This window comes from Cynocephalus volans, chromosome 5, assembly GCF_027409185.1.
Source record: "Cynocephalus volans isolate mCynVol1 chromosome 5, mCynVol1.pri, whole genome shotgun sequence".
Lineage (NCBI taxonomy): Eukaryota > Metazoa > Chordata > Mammalia > Dermoptera > Cynocephalidae > Cynocephalus > Cynocephalus volans.
Window position 1 is genome coordinate 2793892 of NC_084464.1, and position 12340 is coordinate 2806231.

Here is a 12340-nt window from a genome sequence, read left to right on the forward strand (position 1 = left end):
AGGAGCAGAGTCTACACCTCGGTCTGCCCCTATTCCAGGCCCCCAGCCCAGCACCTGGCAAGTAATAGGTGCCAAGTACTGATGAATGAATTGTCTGGAAACATGTGAAACAGGATTCATCAAGAATACCCAGATGGAAGGTCACCATGAACATGCTGCCTGATAACCTGCCAGCCCTTTAATTCTGTCTGCCGACCACTTCCTTCAGCCAGGAACTGCCTGGGCACAAAGATTTCCCAGAGTCACCATCCTGCCTTGACTTCTGCCGTTCACTTTAGCCTCCTTGATTGTCCTACTTACTGTGGGTTTCTTCACTCTCAGTCTCAGGGGACACCTCTGAACCCCTAAGGTAGCCCACTGGGTCTTCCTTCTCTGGCCAACACATTCCTCTTGCTTCTGTGCATGGCCTTGATAGCAGTGTCACAGGCAATCCCAGGAAAGTGACACCGCAGCATGCTGACCTTGGGCACCCGCACTAGTCAAGGGAGCCCTCTCCCTTCATCTCCTGCAGAATCCCCCTAGGAATAGGGGATGCAGATATGTACACATGTGTAGGGAGGAAAGGGGTTCTCATGACATCTTAGCTAGAAGATGATTACAAATTTTTTAAACATTACTAGAAAATTATGGTTCATTTGTCCTGGCATGCAACTGAATGATAAAAAAATCTGTGAAAAATTCTGACACCCATGACAAAAGAAATGATCCAAACAATATGACCATCGAGGTGCTTTTCTTTTATGTTTAGGACTATCATTAAAAAATGTGGTATTGAGGAGCATGTCAACAATATTGGGGGAGGCTCTGGAACGATGCTGAGTAGAAAATGGACAATGATTACTTTTTTGAGAGTTGAGAGAAGCTATTTTGCAGAAAGTGGCAAATGAGCTTGACTTTTAAAAATGAAGAGCATTAAAGCAAGTAAGTTGAGTGGAAAGTAGATGATATTTGGGGGAGGGGTGACATGTTAAGTTACAAGAGGCAAAGAAATGGAAAGAACACATGTTTTGCAAAGGGAAAAATCATTCCTGTAAAACATCAGAATTGGAGTTTTCTTGCTGTTCTTTTTGTGCCTATGTAGTATCTTCTTTCTGCTGTAACTTCCAACTTGGGTTCTAGGTACTCTGTGTATGTGTGTGTTTACAAGAGAGAAATTGATAAACCTTAGTAAGCCCTAGAAAATTCTAGAGGTCTGAAATAAACAGATATTTTTCAAGTTTATTTAATTAAAAAGCAAAACAAAACAAAAACAGTGTCATCTGCTCCTATTAGGTAAATAAATATATGATCATATTGGAATCTTTGTGTGTGTGTGTGGCTGGCCAATATAGGGATCCACACCCTTGACCTTGGTGATACGAGGCTGTGCACTAACCAGCTGAGCTACCAGCCAGCCTATACATGATCATATTGGAATAATATGCAACAGAGAGATACTCTGCTGCTATGGAGAATAAGCTGATTGCAAGGAAAAAAGATGCTCACAGATAAGGCAAGGGTAGGCTTTTTGTCCCCCATTGTGGAATAGTACAGGGAACAATGCAAATGTATTGAGGCTGGTAATTCCAAGTCATGGGAGGGAAATTAAAATGATGACTCTGGAAGAATAGTTTCAAATGTCAAGGAGTTTGAGGCAGGTGATCAATTTAGTGAAATGACAATTGCTTTAGGAGAGGCTGCTTCTTTGAAAGGATTGATACATACAGCAAGGCAAGGGAGGTGACTGTGCTGCTAAGTTTTTAATATTGCTATGCGTTTTAACTTTAAATATATTTGTGACTTTGCATGTAGCTCTGAATTTTGAGTGTCATAATTACTTAAGAATCTTTTATGGATTTGATTACTATAGCTATCACTGTAATTTGATGAGGTTTTAGAACTACATTCCATTCCTAATTTTGGTTTTATTATTTCCAAGTGCCAAAATACTTAACACAGAACCACCTCTTATTCTATAATAAAAAGCAATGGAGACAAGTTCTTCAGTTGAAAAAGATTACTTTTTTTTTTTTTTTAAAGATGACCGGTAAGGGGATCCTATCCCTTGATGTGGTGTTGTCAGCACCACGCTCTCCCAAGTGAGCCAATCAGCCATCCCTCCGTAGGGATCCGAACCCGTGGCCCTGGTGCTGTCAGCACCACACTCTCCAAGTGCGCACGGGCCGGCCCTGCTCCATGGTAGTTTTAGATGCTTCCCTCCTTTCTTCTCAGAATTTTCATTTTCCCATGTTCTCCTGGACAACTTCAACCCTGCTAACGATTCAAACCCATCACATCTGTCTGTCATGGTGTGGACTGGCGCCCAAGCAGAAGACTCAGGGCCTCTTTGAACTAGGACTTGCATTGACTTCAACTCAACCAAGCTGAGGCGCCGATCTTGTGATTACACTTAGCATGTGCTATGAATGGAGAGAAATGAAGTGAAAAGTGCCTATGAGATGCGAAGTCAAACTTGTCACGTTCCTAGTCCCCTCTCTGGGCTTCTCTCCATCTTCAGCTCCACCTCACTGTTTACCCCTTAAAGAAGCCAGATGCTCTCTAATTCGTATGTCCACGAAACACTTGGTATCAAATAACAGGTATTAAATGACTATTTGGTGGAAGTTCTGTATCCTAAATTTGTAGGTGTCCTTTATGTGACTGACGATGGCATGAATACCTAGTGTTAACAGTCTTTGGTGTGCTCAGCATTAATATACGTTAGGAATTGTCATGGAAACTTGTAAAATTAAAAAAAAAATCCAAATGCATGTCATCTGGCCTTGGAGTCCAGTTCTTCAGTACACACTCTGCTGATTTGGGCACCTCAGTCAAGAACCCAGTCAAAGAACCTCACAGAGTCACCCACAGGCCATGAAGCCACAGCACACGAGCAAGACTTTCCCGTGCTGCCCTGTTAACCATGAGCAGATGCCAAGGGCCCCAGATGTTTCAGCAAATCCTCTAGTTTCAGCAAATCCTCTAATATGAAACAGGCCAAAGCAAACAAACAAAAAAGGAAAAAGCGAATTGGAAGAAATAGAGATCATGCAAGGGAAACAGAAAATACCATTAACTTCCTCAGAGTTATAGGAGAGAAACTATTGGACTTAATGACGAAGAACAGACATTGTTAAAGTAGAAGAGGGAGAAGATGAATCAAATAACCATGAGGTCATTTAGAAATTAAAAATATAACTGTTGAAATTTTTGTTTGCTTGTTTGTTTTGTGTGTGTGTGTGTGTGTGACAGTTAAGGGGGTTGTAACCCTAGGGGTGGTGTCGCCTGCACCGCGCTCAGCCAGTGAGCGCACCGGCCATCCCTTTGTGGGATCCGAACCCGCGGCAGCGCCGCTGCGCTCCCAGCGCCGCTCTCTCCCGAGTGCGCCACGGGGCGGCCCATAAGTGTTGAAATTTAAATTAGAAAACAACTCACTAGAAAAGTGAGAAAATAACACAGGGGAAGCCTGATTAGATCAAAAAGACAAAAGGATAACAAGAAAGATACTATTTTAAAAAAAAGCATATAAAAGTAAAAGGAGTAAAAGGGAAAGAGAGAGAGAGAAAACGGAAGTGCGTGTCCGCAGAGCCAGTGTCTGAACAACACGCGCTCCAGGAAGAGCCGCGGAGATGGGCAGGAGGAGAGAACCGTGGGAGAAAGGAGGAAGGGACAGGTCCCGGAGGTCCCCAGAGGTCCCCACGTGGAGAGTGACGATGGGTCCACACGCCGCCCCGCACTGGGGAAGCACAGGGGACACCGTGTCAACTCTGGGTGTGGGGGTCCAGGGGACGGACGCTGCGGAGGAGCCTCAAGACGGAGACCACAGGGGAGTCCGGCCTTCAGCGTCTCGTGCAGAGTCGGTTCTGATCTCCGCTTTTCCTCGTCGAACGTGAGTCCGACAAGGCGAGGACGGGCCTCTGGACGTTTAGCAGCCCAAGACCGTTTTCTTAGCAGTCTATGGGGGGGCGTCTCCCACTAGGAAGAGGACATAAACCCGGACAGGGGACAGGGCCCTGGTGACGGCCACGGGGGATCGTACCCACCCCGACTGCTCGGAGGCTGCAGTGTAGACATCAGCTCCCAGGAGGTGTCGTCCAGAGCACCACATGGGTCCCTGAGGCGTTCACCTGTGGTGACAGCAGCCGCCCTAACCGGGACAGTGCGCGTGCGCAGACGCCACCGCTCACAGAAGACACGCGATCCTCACCGGACTGTCAGCCGCGTCCCCGCAGCCGCCGGGGCGCGGCTCTCAGAGCCACCGACGGGAAGCCGCGGTCGCGGGGTGCGCTCTCCGTGGCGCCTCCTGGTGGCCCTGCCTGCAGCTGCCGCCCCCAGGCCGCCCGCCCGGGACAGGAGCGCACGACCGGCCGCTCTCCACTCCCTGCTCCCGCCCCTCTGCGGCCCATGACAGCGGGTTCCAGCGACACGACGGATTCCCATGGGCGCTCCAGGTCGGTGCAAGGGGTCCGCGCTGACGAGGCGCCGAGGAGCACAGCCGTGAGAGGGACCCGCCTAGGCTGTCGTCGGCCGACGGTCCTGGCGGTTCCTCGGCCCCAGGCTGGCAGGCACAGTCCGCCTCCTGACAGTCCTGACCGCGGAGCCGTGTGCTATTAAAGCCACACAGTCACCACGAGCGACGGTATCTTGTGTACTTTTTCAAAACTGAGTTTTCTATTCTATGCCTTTATTCAACCGTATGAAATATAGAATTAGTAATTTATCAAATTGCGTAAAAAATGTCAATTGTTATTTATATATAAACAAAATTTATAGATTTATTTGGAAGAATTGATATATTTTCCCTACTTATTTTCTCATCTATGAACATGTACATCTCTTCATTGTCTTCAGTTTGTTCGTTTTTTCAATAACATTTTACACTCAGTGTTTAGAAATGATGATTGTAAAAATGCACCCTAATTATTCATGCAAACCTTATGAATGAAAATTTGGGGTGTTTCCAACCCTTAGGAATAGGTATTGTCATATTAACAATCTTGTCGACACCTCACCTTATAATTTTTCAAGGTTACATATGATATAGATTCCTGAATATTGGGTTACAGTGTAAAATAGTAAATATACAAGTATAATTTTGCTAAATTTTGCGAGTTTCTGCTCCTTATGGGCTCTACCATTTGCATTCCACCACAATGTATTATAATACCTGTATCCCCACAGTCTCACTAACAAGTTTGTTATCAAAAAATTAAATTTTGCAAATCTAATAGGTGAAGACTTGTATTTCAATATATTTTAAATGTATAGTTCTCTATGAGGGATTTTAAGCACCTAATTAAGTATTGATGCCAATTTAAATTTCCTTTTGTGTTATTAGGTTGTTCATATATTTTGTTCATTTTTATTTCATTTTGTTGGTCATTTCCATCTCATTTTTTCACACATCATTGTATTAGTGATATTATCCTAGTTTAAGAGGTTTTTTGTTTTTTTGCTTTTTTTTAATTGAAACATTATTGATCACCCATTTTAAGTATTATAGCTTGTAATTACTTTTTGTCGTGTCCTTTTGACCTAGTTGGTGGCATTTACCTTTTGTTTGAGTTTGCTTTGCTTTATTAATTGCTGCTATGTCATCCATGTTAACTGCTGCTACATTAGTAGCAGCATATTTTCACCAGTGATTTGAAATGCTATCTTTCTTAAAAACTAAATTTCTATAAATCTTGGGTATCTCTTTGAATTCTCCATTCTTTTTCATTAGGTTTTATATTTACTTATAAACAAATTGCATATGGTCTTGATAATGAAGAATTTATAAAAAAAAAAAATTTCGATCTCTGGTTGACTTACCCCTCCCTTTTGATTTGTTTCCTCATTTTTTTCTGATGAACGATTAATGTTTCATCAAAATTTTATAATCATCTTATTTTGTTCTAGGTGAAGAAACAAATGAGACTATTTTTAATGTGATCATGACACACGTATAAAGTAACTTAGGAGAAAATCAAATCCTTAGGATCATGTGGCTTTCTGGCCAAGAAAATATCTCTGACATTTCTCTATCGTTTGTGTATGTATGTTTTAAGAGTGTTCTAATGCTTAAATCACATAGTTAAACAGGCTTTGTCGAGTTCTTGTTAGCTTTATGCCACATATTTTAACAATTTTGTGGCTATTGAAAATGGAATCTTGATTTGTGTAATGTAATCTAGATAGTTATTGTTATTACATAAGACATTTATTAATTTTATATGTGAATTTTTCTAAATCGCAACATGTAAATTTTATTTTAGTAAGTCGTCTTGTTTGTAATAGGTTTTTAATTAATTCTTTTTGATTTTCTAAATTCACAATACATACACATAACACATTTTTCTCCATCTTGGAATATACAAATACGTATGGTCAAATCTTATTTTATCTAGTGTTTTGATATTTATGAGTCTTACATTTTCTCAAAAGTAGTTTTGGCTTCTGTGGAAATTATTATGTGTTTTTCTTTCTTCTAATGCTTAATACTTTTGCAAAATATTGAAGTTAGTAATTCATCTCAAATTTAATTTTGTGAACGGTACCTAGCAAAAGCATAACTGGATTTAATTTCCAAGTAAATAATATTTCAATCCCTGTAATGATGAAGTGCTTTCCCCTAAGTAACCTGAATCCTTTCCACATATACCAGAATCTGTTTCAAAATTCAAACTTTTACTCCACTGAACTATTCGCTTATTCTTTGCCAATCTCATTCACTTTCAAGTATGTTCCTTTGCAATACATTTTATTAGACGGAGCAAATTTCCTCTTTGTTTTTATTATTATTGTTCTTCTTATGTCTTGAATATTTTGGGGGCCATTTTTGCACATAATTTTTTTTCATATTAACTTTGAGGTTATTTGACAAGTCCCCTAAACATCACTCTTTGGAATTTTTCCAGTTTAGATTTATTGAATCTATTGGTTAACATAGGTAGAATACATATATATGTGGCGTAACTTCCTAGCATCACTGCTGCCCGGCACATGGACACACGTGGGCATTTTGGTAGGAGCTGCTGAGTGGCTCCTGCGACAGGGGTATCTATGAACACATCTCCTGGGGCATCTGCTGGGACCTCTTCTTCCTTCATTCTCACAAGAGCTGGTCGTCACCAGACATACAGACCTGCCCATCTGATGGGGCAAATGCTATCTGAATAGTGAGCAAATTTCTGTGCATAATCATTAGGGAGGCCGCGGATGTCTGACATTTACTGGCCATATGAATTGCTTCCCTGTGGAACTGCAGGAATATGTCCTCTGTCCCTATGGATAAATGAGAACTCTCCGTACAACTAGGATGCATACTACCCTTTCTCTGCCCATGAAGAATTTTCCAGTCTGGGGTTTGTCTTTTCACCTTTTGACATTATTCTGGTTTTTGTTTGGACCAGGAAAAGTCAGCATTTTCCTCAGTGGCTTCTGGCTCTCTGGTCATTCAAAAGTAGTTCCTATTTCAAGATTATGGCAATAATAACTATCAGGGCTTTTTGTTTCTACATAGAGTCTTTGGTTTTTCTGTAATTTTCCTCTTACTAAAAACATAAAATGAAAATTAATCAGATCTTTCTCATATTATGCGGCCAGGTACAAAAGGCCACATAACATATAACTGTACTGATAGGAACAATCCACGATAGGTAAATTCACACACACAGAAAATGGAGTGGTAGTCAGGGACAGGGAGAGGCGGGATGGGGAGTGACAGCTTAATGGCTACAGAGTTGATGAAGCTGTTCGATCACTAGACGGTGGTAAGGGTTGCACCATATTAAAAATGTACTTAATGCCACTGAATGGTAATTTTGAAAATATTAAAAACACTTTATTTTATACAAGGGATATTATTGAAAATAAAAGATGAAAAAATTTGAGGAGATGCAGGACACAGACAAAAATGAGGAGAAGCACAGCGTCAAGGAAGGGCAAGAACAGATCTGGAGTGGGGACTGGTGAGGGTGTTTGTGGGAGCTCTGGAGCCAGGGCTCCCCTGGGTGCTGGTGTTTCTTCTAATTCTTCGGATGTTTCAGGAACGGTTATGTCAGGTTGCTCTAGCTCTACCTCTGGATCTTGATCTTTCTCCTGCTCTTTCTCTTGCTCTTTCTCCTGATCTTTCTCTTGATCTTTCTGTTGCTCCTGCTCTGGATCTTGCGTCTGATCTACCACTTGCTCTGGATCTTGTTCCTGCTCTACCTCTTGCTCTGGATCTTGCTCTCGCTCTGCCTCTGGCAGTGGAGGTGGAGCTGGAGCTGGAACTCGAGCCGAACATGGCAGCAGCTCTTGGGACAGTTGTTCAGCCTGGGCGGAAGCTGGAACTGGAGAGACAACAATTGAAAATATCAATGTGAGTTTCTATGTCTCATCCAATGACACTGTCTTTCTAGAAGCCCAAGTCCAGAGAGCCAGCCTCAGGAAGTCTCCCCACACTGCAGAACACTGTATGATTGTTCTGAGTACTCAGTGCCCCTGTCCCCAGCCTGCTTCTGGAAACTCTGCTCTGTGTGGCCCAGCCCAGGCCCCTCCCCAAACCCGCACAGGCACCCACCCTCTTCCTCCTCACCCTCAGTCTCCGCCTCACTAGGCTCCAGGTGCTCCGGCTTCTCCAGCTGCGCCAGAAGAAGATCAGCCTTACGCTCCACCTCTGAACCTCGCATACTGATATGTACATAGGCCGAAAGAAACTTCAGAGAATGAAATTCAGGAGGCTCGTGGAAATCGGTGGAATAGAATTCCAGCCAGATCTTTAAGACAGAGGACATGGCACTGTGGGAGACAGGTGGGCAACAGCATCAGAGGCCTGGCCTATCCCTCTATGCTGCCCTCCCAAGGCTCCCCTGAGTGAGCTGCAGTCTTGTACCCTCTGCCCGTGCCTGTCCATAGACCAGCCCATCCAATGTCCACCCCCAGTATGGCAGTTCTGGCACAGATGGGCCTGGCAGCCGAGGAGGGGCTGGCAAAAGCCTCCATGGGAGGAGCCTTCAACCACTGATGTGACCACGTTTCCCTTCTTCAGGGAAACCTGACTACCTCCTCTGGCTGTGTCACTGCCCCATCCCTGCTGGAATGACCTGTCCACCTCAGGAGGGTGCTGTCTGCTCTGGGCATTACTCACTGGCACACAGGAGGTGTTCAGCAATATCTGATAAATGAGGAAACAGAGGGAGGCGCTGCTCCCCTGGCCTACCCAGGGCCCTTGGAAAAGCCCAAACTTGAGCTCACACGTGAATGTACTGCCCAAGTGTCTGCATGGAAATCTGCATATCCTTTTGCCAGTGACAGCAATCTCTTGGCCCTGACCACACTCTGCACCCTCAGCACCAGCTGAGCATCCCCATGGAGGCTCCAGCCCCGAGTGTGAGCGGGATGCTCTGCACACCTCCTGCTCTGGCTCAGCACGGGCTCTGGGGGTGTGGGCAGGGCTGGGTGGGAGGGCGTGGGGATGGATTCTCTCTGGGCTCACTCTGCTCTCCAGCCTCTCGCACACCCTATGGTGCCTGGGACCACATCCCCAGCCGTCTTGACTCCTTTCCCTGCAGGGAAAGCCTTGAGCCCTCAGCCCTGTAGCAGGAATCATAAGATGTGTGAGAGCCAGAGTTCTGCCAGCCCCCCACCCACAGGCCCCCGCAGACCACACGCAGTTGTGTGGAGATGGGAGCCCCTCCTTCTGCACCTAAACCCCACTTACCATTTTAGCTGCTCCAGGGATTCACCATCCCCGTGACAATCAGTAATCATGTTTCCATACCTAGAGGAGGTCAGGAGTGTGTCAAATCTACCATACGGTGGCACTACCTGCTTCTCATGTCTACTGTGACTGTCTCACCTCTGACTAGAATGGAAGTCCAGGAGGGCAGGGAATGCAGTCTCCTCGGTTCATTGGATCATGGTCAGTGCCCAGAAAGTGACTGCACATAGTGTGGCTTCACCTATGTTTGTTGAAGGAATGAACCCCAACCAAATCCTGCCAAGATATCTGGGTGCACCTGAAGCCGCTCTGCCCGCCTCTGGTCTCCCTGCTTTGAATACACCCAGAAGCCTACAGATAGAATCTCAAATTTCCTGTAAAAATGTGAAAACAGTGAAGCCCAAGTCAACGAGGTCAGTGAGGGGGTGACAGAGACTTCCTCGTGGGGGTGTCAGGAATCCTGAATGAGGACGACCGTGGCCCCTCCAGCAGACCTTCCACAGGGCTGGACTCAGGAGCAGCACTTTCCATGGGGGACCCACTGGAGCTTGTTCCTGTGACCACCCACTGAACACAGGAGGAAACTGAGGCTCAGAGGGGTGTGGTGACAGTCCTAAGACTCACAGCTGGGAGGCGGCCTAGTGACACTGTGTGATCCAGGGCCTGAGTGCTCACCTGAGGAAAAGCAGGTGCAGCACATGCCGGGGACTGGCAAAGTTCCTGTAGGTTGACAGAAACAGGTGGACATAAGATTGGTCACCACCCAAGACAGCAGGCACCAGGTGCTCCACCCGCTTCTTCAGGGTGCGTGCCGGGACAGGCCACACCATGTGGGTGGCATCTGAGCTCAATGAAGATGTGTCTTCACTCTAGGACAGGACAGGGGAGAGATACACAGTGACAGCACCGTGAACCCCAAGGAGGGCAGGGGCTGGAGGCCAGTCTTAACCCCAGGGAGGACATGAGAAGACAGCCTGAGGGCCCAGGGTTAATGTACAGGGTGGTGGTTGCCACCCCGGCAGTCCCCGTTCACCCTCCAGCCAGACCTGAGGTGTGAACACACCAGGACCAGCAGGTTTATAAACCCCCCACCCTCTGCCCCTGCCCTGGGAGGGTGTCCCATGTCCCCGTTCCCCACACACTCAGGAGGAGGGGCTGCGGTCACCCAGGGAGGCTCATAGTGCTGGCCTGGCCTTGCCCAACCTCCTCTGGGCCACCTGACATTACCTTTGGGGACCTCCTCCCAGACGGCCACAGGGGTCGAGGGCGAGGGCTGAACCAGCGCCGGAAGCATTGGACAAGCCTCTCAGCACAGGGCTTCCTGGGGCTACGGCCCCGGGACCTCGGGATACAGCACAACATCTCACTCTGCCTGTGGCCAAGTGAGCTGGGGAAGGGGCTGTGTATAGAATGTGGGTGCCAGGTTACCGAGTTCCGAGTTCTGTTGGGGTCTGTCGTCAACGAAGTGAAGTCACTTCCTGATACCTCATTTCCTGAGCCCCTCCTCTGTGTACAAGACTGCAAATGCCCCTCTGGGTACCTGTCTGCTGACCCTCCTTCCCCATGAACTCTCTCTATTGCCCACACTTCCACCAACACTGCCTGACCACACCCCTGTGCAAGGCCTGGGTGCAGCCAGCGTCACAGCTCAGAGGAGATACACGTAGGGTCATCCCCAGCTCCTGCTTCTTATCACTTTATGTGACCCTGGACAAGCCATAGTCACTCTCATGACCTCCCCAGTCTCCCCTTTTGCACAGTGGGGATCTTTCTAGCATCTTCTTCCTAGGGATGGCATCAGGCATGTGTGAGAAATCATCTCTGAAACCTATGGCCGGTGTCACATGCAGCTAATAAACAAGACTAGAGATAAAATCCACGACGGTGTGGAAGGTAGCATGGAATACGACTAACGACAGGTCTGGTTCCTGTCATATAATCTTGAAAATGTCACTTTTGCTCTTGGTCTGTTTTCCCTGTCCGCACCATGCGACAGTTGGAATTTCATGCATTCACATACTGCTTTCCTCCATAAAACCTTACAATGGCTTCGTGTGTATTTAGGTTTGGACTCAAGTGCCACATCTCTGTCTGTGTGGTTGGCGACACCTCAGGGGCTCCCCGTGGTCCCCACCATCTGCTGCACACATCCTCACGTAATCCCCTGCCCTGCAGTGTGGACTGGACTTAGTGACTCACTTCTAACCAATACAGTATCAAAAGTGAGAAGATGTCACTTTCTAAATGTCATGGTAACATGCCTGTCTCTAGAGTCTTGTGCTCTGTCTCCTCTGTTCTCTCTGTTTGTATCCACCATATGCCAAGCATGGTGCCGAGAGCTGGAGAAAGAGCTGATTCAGCTGCACCCTGGCTTGGGAGATGATCCCAGGATAAGAAAGAGGAGAAGACGTGCTATCGAGTGGCTGACATTCTAAGAGAGGAAAGGGTAAAGTGATCTAGGAGGCCATCAGAATATTCTAGATTAGGAAGCTACCTGAAGATGGTAGGAAATGAACACCATTTGCAGAGAAGAACCAGAGGCGTTTGGTCCATTAAGATGACGGCAACATGTAACTGATGTGTAAGATGTAAGTAAGTAAGAAATACTATTCACAAATTCAAATCCTATTTTCAAAATCATTGAATGGCAGGGATAAGTGCTCATGTTCAATGCAA